This window comes from Gossypium hirsutum, chromosome A01 (assembly GCF_007990345.1).
Source record: "Gossypium hirsutum isolate 1008001.06 chromosome A01, Gossypium_hirsutum_v2.1, whole genome shotgun sequence".
Lineage (NCBI taxonomy): Eukaryota > Viridiplantae > Streptophyta > Magnoliopsida > Malvales > Malvaceae > Gossypium > Gossypium hirsutum.
The window spans coordinates 23,820,639-23,828,521 of NC_053424.1; positions in this window are offsets into that span (position 1 = coordinate 23,820,639).

The following is a 7,883-nucleotide window of genomic DNA, read 5'->3' on the forward strand; positions in this document are numbered from 1 at the left end:
CACATGAAATTGTTAGTAACTGATAATGAACATGGAAAACCCTAATATTTGGTAGAATTACGAAATTACCCTTATAATATGAAAATGACTGTTTTACCCTTAGGTAAAAATGACCATTTTACCCCTAGGGTTTAATTATGAGTTTGATGCATGAGATTTTGATATATATATGATTTGATACGTTATGCACATGATATGTATGATATGCACATGATGTATTCATTTATGCATGGGTTGGGTTTATATGGATGGAGGAAGTGCAAAAGGGCTATGCCCCAGTTACCGAAAAGGGCTTTTGCCCCAGTTTATCAAAAAGGGCTTTTGCCCCAGTTATTAAAAGAGACTAGGCCTCCAGTTATATGATAAAGCAGCTATGCTGCCAGTGGAGAGTTTGGTTGGGTGGGTTGAGTTATTCCCCACATGGAGAGCTTGGTTGGTACGAGTGGAGAGTAGCGGTTGGTGGGTTGAGTAGTCTCCCCAAATGGGCTTTCGTATGTTCGTTGATGTTGCATGTATTATTGAAATGGGCCTATGGGCCATATTGTTACAGTAAAGGCTTCGGCCCAGTGATATGAATAATGAAAAAGCTTCGGCCCAGTGATATGAATAATGTAAAGGCTTCAGCCAAGTATATGTTAAGACTGAATGTGGGCTTAGGCCCGGCAGGCTGATATTGTTTTGGGCTCTGAAAGGGGCTTGTTGCACATTGAGTTTCCAAAATCACCCCTTTCCTTAACCTTGCAGGAGAGCCTTGATTTGGGGACTTGGAGCCGGAGGGGATTCAAAGTGGCCACGGTGATCGCTTTTGGGCTTTTGAAATAAGTGATTGGTTTTCTTTAGTTTACCTTATTTATTATTTATTTTTGGGTTGTAATAAGGTCATTTTAACTTTATTTTCTTTTCTGGGATTATTTTATTTTTAAATAACTTTAAACTGGTTGATAATAATTCAAATGGGCTAGACTTAGGACGCGTTTTCAAAATGATACTTGTTTTCAAAATAACACAACGACACGATTATTCGATTTATCAAAGATATCTACTCAAAGAAATTTCAACTCGTTAAAACCTAGAGTGGCAATGGTTATGGGCATGTCTAGGATTGGATCCAATTGAAGAGCTTGGTACTTAAGCAACCTTCATGGCTCACCTCCTCTGTTACGGATTCCTACCTGGTGCCCAGCCTCCATTCACTTGGTTAAGCTTAACAAAAGTTGGTTTTAAAGCGCTAAAATGAAACGTGGATTTTTAACTTCAATGTGGCACGTCGGATTCGGCCGTAACTGTAACACCTCTAACCCGTATCAGTCACCAGATTGGGGTTACAAGGTATTACTTGAACTAAATATCATTTTTTTAACATTAATACATGCACACACTTGGACTAACTTTTAAATCAAACTATTATTAATATCACATAGCCAATTGTAACTTTGACACAATCTAGTATAATATTAAAACATATAAACTTTATAAGTCAATATCTATATATATGTATTCAAAAACATGAATTACCCATATCAAGCCGTGAACATGTTAAAATAAACATATACATGTTCGGTTATAACTAAACTACTTTCAATGCCATATCACATATAACTCATTAACCTATACAACAATCAAAATTCAAATAATCCATTCAATATGCAAAGCAAAAATCGAATCAATCCACTTCATACATTCAAGTCATTAAACAAATTTGATACTCATAAAAAATATATATATACCACTCCACCATAACACATTGCTAATTAACCACAAAGAGCTTAATCATAATCCAACAAAATCGAATTTAAGCATGTAAGTTAAGCCATTTTCTCATGGCCTTTATGTACAATGCTATCAAAACAACAAAGTCTCCCAAAATATTATCCTATACATGCCATAATGTTAACTTAGGATTAACTAAGAAGGGGTACCAAAACGTTGCTGGCAAGTGTGATGCTTCGAAGATGGTCCCGAGTATGGAGCGGATCGAAAAGAAATCTAAATAAGAGACAAGTGAACACACCAAATGAGTTTTCAACTCAGTAAGTCATAAGCCATATAATACAAACAATTAGCTGAATATGTCGATCTAGAATCTAGAAAGGTTAATAGATTATCGAAATTATCAATTCAACTACTAGTCAAGTCTTACTGTTAACTAAAGGTATCATATAACTGAATACCTTAATTCCTTCCTGTAATATTTAACAACGATGAAATAGATGTATTCATGTACCTATGTTTAAATTTTCATGTCCCCAATTTCCTATTCGGACAATAGTTTTGCCCTCCATTCAGTTCCTGCATTTATTTTATCAACAACCAATTTCGCGCACGTAGTGCTCAAGCAAGGAAATTCATATCCATAGTACCATGTTAACCCGCACACATAGTGCCTTAGTAATTCACATACATATTGACATTCCAATACGCACACATAGTGCCATACAAATCCGCACACATAGTGCCATACAAATTCGCACATATAGTGCCATTCAAATTCGCACACATAGTGCCAAAATCATTTCGTTTAAACAAGTGATTTATTCAATTAACTAAGTATAATCGGTCACATGCCTTTCAATCAAAAGAATACATAAACGAGAGTAATTCTTTCACGATATGCATACACCAATTATGTATAAAATAACCAAGTTTAATTGCTTATAGACTTACATCGTTTTAGATGAAACGGTTGCAATCGGCTACTCGATATTCTTTGCTTTGCCCTTGCTTGATTCCCCTCCTTTGGGTTCTTGAGCTAAAATAAATAAATTAACTAATTTAATTACATTGCTAGTTAGTTATATCCCATAATATTAATGATTTCATATCATGAGAATCACACGGCTAAAATTTGATTTTTTTCACCTTAGGCTTTTAAGCCATTCGGCTATTGTTCACCTAAGACCACATTACTATCCATAAGCCAATCAATATTTCAATAAAACACCTATATTTATATATATGTACATACGGTAACCACTCCTTGCTAATTACTCACATATCTATATAAATTTAATAATTTCCATTTCATCTTATAACCATCATTGTTCAAGATATTGAATCTTCAACTAAAGTTTATCTAATGTCTCAAGGCCGAATGCATATAAATTTTTAGCTTACATATAAAGTTTATACTTTAAATAATTTATTCACATACTAACAAGCCGAATATCATCTTCACTAAACATTTAAACCATAATTCCTTAACAATCTTTTCACTTTCGGCATTATCACTACCAAAATAACAATTGCACATACTTTGTCATTTAACACAAAGTTTCAACACATAACCACCTTGACCGAATACTTCTAAAAACTATCAAAAGCTCCACATTTGTTCATACCATCATTTAAGTTCACCAATATCTATTTAGCTCGCTCATTTTCACCTTTCTAATATTTCTATCCAAAACATAAAAACACTATCTTCTTAGCATTTATCCATTATAACCGAATGCACATTTTGTCACCAATTCAAAAGAAATTCACATATCGGTTATAATAAGAGCTTGACTACTAACTAAATTTTCATAAAATTTAATAAAAATAACATAAAATCCTACCTTAATTAACCCTTAAGATGGCCGAATGCCCTTGACATTTTCCTTCTTCTTTCCCTTATGTTTTCGGCAATGAGGATGGAAGAGAAACATTCTATTTCCTTGTTTTTATCACCCCCCACTTAATATATTATAACTTATTTTATATTATAACATATTTCAATTATATAATCTATTATTATAAAAAGCATATAATAATTGTATGCCAACCCCACTACCGTACCCATAATTTAAAAAGGTAAAATAGACATGCAAATCCACCCTTTTAGTAATTCAACAAAGTAATCCCTTGGACATTTACCTACCACATTTTTAAAGTTCTCAAACAAGTCCTTTTTTTGCTAATTTTACGTCCAAAAGACAAAATTAAAATACCAAATTTTCAAACATATTAATTCAGTCATTAAGCAAATAAAATATATGCAATTGAATAAAAAAATAATTTTTATGACTCAGTTTTGTGGTCCCGAAACCACATTCCGACTAGGGTCAAATTAGGGTTGTCACAACTCTTCCCCACTTAAAAATTTTCATCATCAAAAATCTTACCAGCAAATAAATTCGGATAACGTTCTTTTATAGAGTCTTCGAGCTCCCAAGTAGCCTCTTCTACTCCATGTTTGACCCATAATACTTTTACTAAGGAAATCTTCTTATTCCGTAATTCTTTCACTTCTTGAGCTAAGATACAGATCGGTTCTTCTTCATAGCTCAAATCAGATTGAATCTCAATTTCAGATGGATTAATTATGTGCGATGGATCAGATCTATAACGTCGAAGCATCGAGACATGAAAAACGTTATGAACCTTTTCAAGTTCAGGGGGTAAAATCAATTTATATGCGACTGGCCCAATTCGTTTGGATATTTCATACGAACTGATGAACCTCGGACTCAATTTTCCTTTACGGCCAAATCTAAGCACCTTTTTCCAAGGTGAAACTTTAAGAAACACTTTGTCTCTGACCTGATATTCAATGTCTTTTCGTTTTAAATCCGCATATGATTTCTGACGATCTGAAGCTATTTTCAGACTTTCACTGATTACTTTTACTTTCTGCTCAGCATCTTTAATCAGATCAACTCTGAAGATTTTACTTTCATTAAGCTCAGTCCAAAACAACGGTGTACGGCATTTACGACCGTACAAAGCCTCGTTAAGGTGCCATCTTAATGCTTGATTGAAAACTATTATTGTAAGTGAATTCAATCAAAGGCAAATATCGTTCCCATGAACCACTAAACTCAAGGATGCTACATCTCAACATATCCTCGAGTATCTGAATTATCCGTTCGGATTGACCATCAGTCTGGGGATGAAAAGCGGTGCTAAAGTGCAACTTGGTACCCAAAGCTTCTTGCAATTTCTTCCAAAATCGCGACGTGAATCTCGGATCTCTATCCGACACAATAGATATAGGTACCCAGTGTAACCTTACAATCTGAGAAACATACAATTCAGCTAGTTTTTCCAGTGAATAATCCATACGTACGGGAATAAAATGAGCTGACTTTGTCAGTCTATCAACAACAACCTAGATCGCATCTTTCTTGCTTAACGATAATGGCAACCCAGATACAAAATCCATCGTAACTCGATCCCATTTCCATTCGGGTATCATGATTAGCTGAAGTAACCCTGAAGGCACTTGATGTTCCGCTTTCACTTGTTGACATATCAAACACTTCGAAACAAAGTCAGAAATGTCTCGTTTCATACCAAGCCACCAAAACTGACATTTCAGATCGTTGTACATTTTCGTACTACCCGAGTGGATTGACATTCGGCTACTATGAGCCTCGCTCAAAATCATCGAAATAAGTTCTGAATTTTTTGGAATACACAATCGACTTCTGAACCTCAAACAATCGTTGTCGTCTATCTGAAACTCTGATTCCACATTAGAAGCACATTCAGCTCTTTTAGCAACTAATTCATCGTCGACTTTCTGAGATTCATGTATTTGATGAGTCCATAATGGTTTGGCTTTCAATTCTACTACTAACATATTATCAGATGAAACGGACAGATGTACATTCATTGCTCGTAAGGTAAACAGTGACTTGCGACTTAAAGCATCGGCAACCACGTTAGCTTTTCCCGGGTGATAGTCAATGACAAGCTCATAATCTTTCAACAACTCAAGCCAACGTCTTTATCGCAGATTCAAATCTCATTGAGTCATCAAATATTTGATGCTTTTGTGATCCGAGTATACATGACACCTCTCTCCAAACAAGTAGTGTCGCCATATTTTCAAAGCGAATATGATGGCAGCTAATTCGAGATCATGGGTCGGATAGTTTTTCTCTTGCAGCTTTAACTGCCTCGACGCGTAAGCTACAACTCGACCTTCTTGCATCAATACACAACCTATTCCAAGTAAGGATGCATCACTGTATATGACAAACTCTTTACCGGATTCGGGCTGCACTAGCACTGGAGCTTCAGTCAAATAAGTTTTCAATTGATCGAAACTTTTCTGAAATTTTCCTGACCATTCAAACTTAACATCTTTTTGAAGTAGTTTCGTCATTGGTGAGGCTATCATCGAGAAATCCTTTACAAACCGTCTGTAATAACCAGCAAGTCCCAAAAAGCTCCGAACTTCAGTAACATTTCTCGGAAGCTTCCAATCGAGTATGGCTGAAATTTTACTCGGATCAACTCGAATACCCGATACGGATACCACATGTCCCAAAAAGCTAACTTCTCTCAACCAGAACTCACATTTACTGAACTGAGCATATAACTGCTTATCCCGTAAAATTTGCAACACTAATCTCAGGTGCTCGGCATGTTCGATTTCATCCCGCGAAAAGACCAAAATGTCGTCAATAAACACAACTACAAACCGGTCCAAATATTGTCTGAAGATCCGATTCATCAAGTCCATAAATACCGCAGGGGCATTAGTGAGCCCAAACGGCATCACTAAGAACTCGTAGTGACCGTATCTCGTTCTGAAAGCAGTTTTAGGTATATCTGAGTCTCGGACTCGCAACTGATAATAACCCGATCTCAAATCTATCTTTGAAAACACTGAGGCTCCCTTCAGCTGATCAAATAAATCATCAATACGTGGTAACGGATATTTGTTCTTTATTGTCACTTTATTCAATTGACGATAGTCGATGCACATTCTCATGGTTCCGTCTTTCTTTTTCACAAACAATACTGGTGCACCCCAAGGTGAGAAACTTGGTCGAGCGAAACCTCTATCCGTCAACTCTTGCAACTGAGTTTTCAATTCTTTCAATTTCGTTGGTGCTATATAGTATGGGGCTATCGAAATTGGTGTAGTCCCAGGTACAAGTTCGATGCCTAACTCTACCTCTCGAACGGGTGGTAATCCAGTAATTCCTCAGGAAAAACATCTGAATACTCACAAAAAACTGGCACTGATTTTAGTTTCTTTTCTGACTCTTTGCTATCAAGTCGTACGCAAGATATGCTTCACACCTCTTTTTCACATATTTCTGAGCCAACATCGAGGATATTATTGCTGGCAATCCGTTTAGGCCAGTAGACTCAACTCGGATTATCTCATTATTTGCACATTTCAAATCAATGGTCTTTCTTTTGCAATTTACAACTGCATCATGTACAGTCAACCAATCCATACCGAGAATAACATCAAATTCATTAAACGGTAAAAGTATCAAATCGGCTGGAAAACAGGAACCTCAGATTATTAGGGGGCATTTCTTACACACCTTGTTGACAAGTACATATCGACCCAAGGGATTCGACACTCGAATTACGAACTCAGTAGACTCAACAGGTAGAGTCTTACTAGACGCTAATGTTTCACATACATAAGAATGAGTTGAACCAGGATCAATTAAAGCAAGCACACTAGTACTATAGAGAGTGAATGTACCAGTGATAACATTAGGGGAAGATGCCTCCTCTCGTGCACGGATGGCATAAGCTCTGGCAGGAGCACGAGTCTTAGATCGAACAGCCATATCGAAAGTCCCTCTCTGACTACCATCCCTGCCTCTTGTATTTCTCGGTGGTCTACCTCTCGTCGTTGTACCACTCGATCTCGCACTTTGCACCTTATTTTTCTCATCAGGTTTCGTGCAATCTCGAACAAAATGATCTCGCGAACCGCATATATAGCAGGCTCTATTAATAGACTTACCCTAACATTCACCTACATGTCGTCTTCCACACTGTGGACATTAAGGTTTTTCTTGCCGATTGTTGCCAACACTAGCAACCGAAGTAGCTCGAGAGTCCATTGATAGTCGCTCCTTAATAGAAATTCCTACAGTCGTCTTTGATCTGTTAGTATCATCTCTGAACTTCTTTGCAGCCAA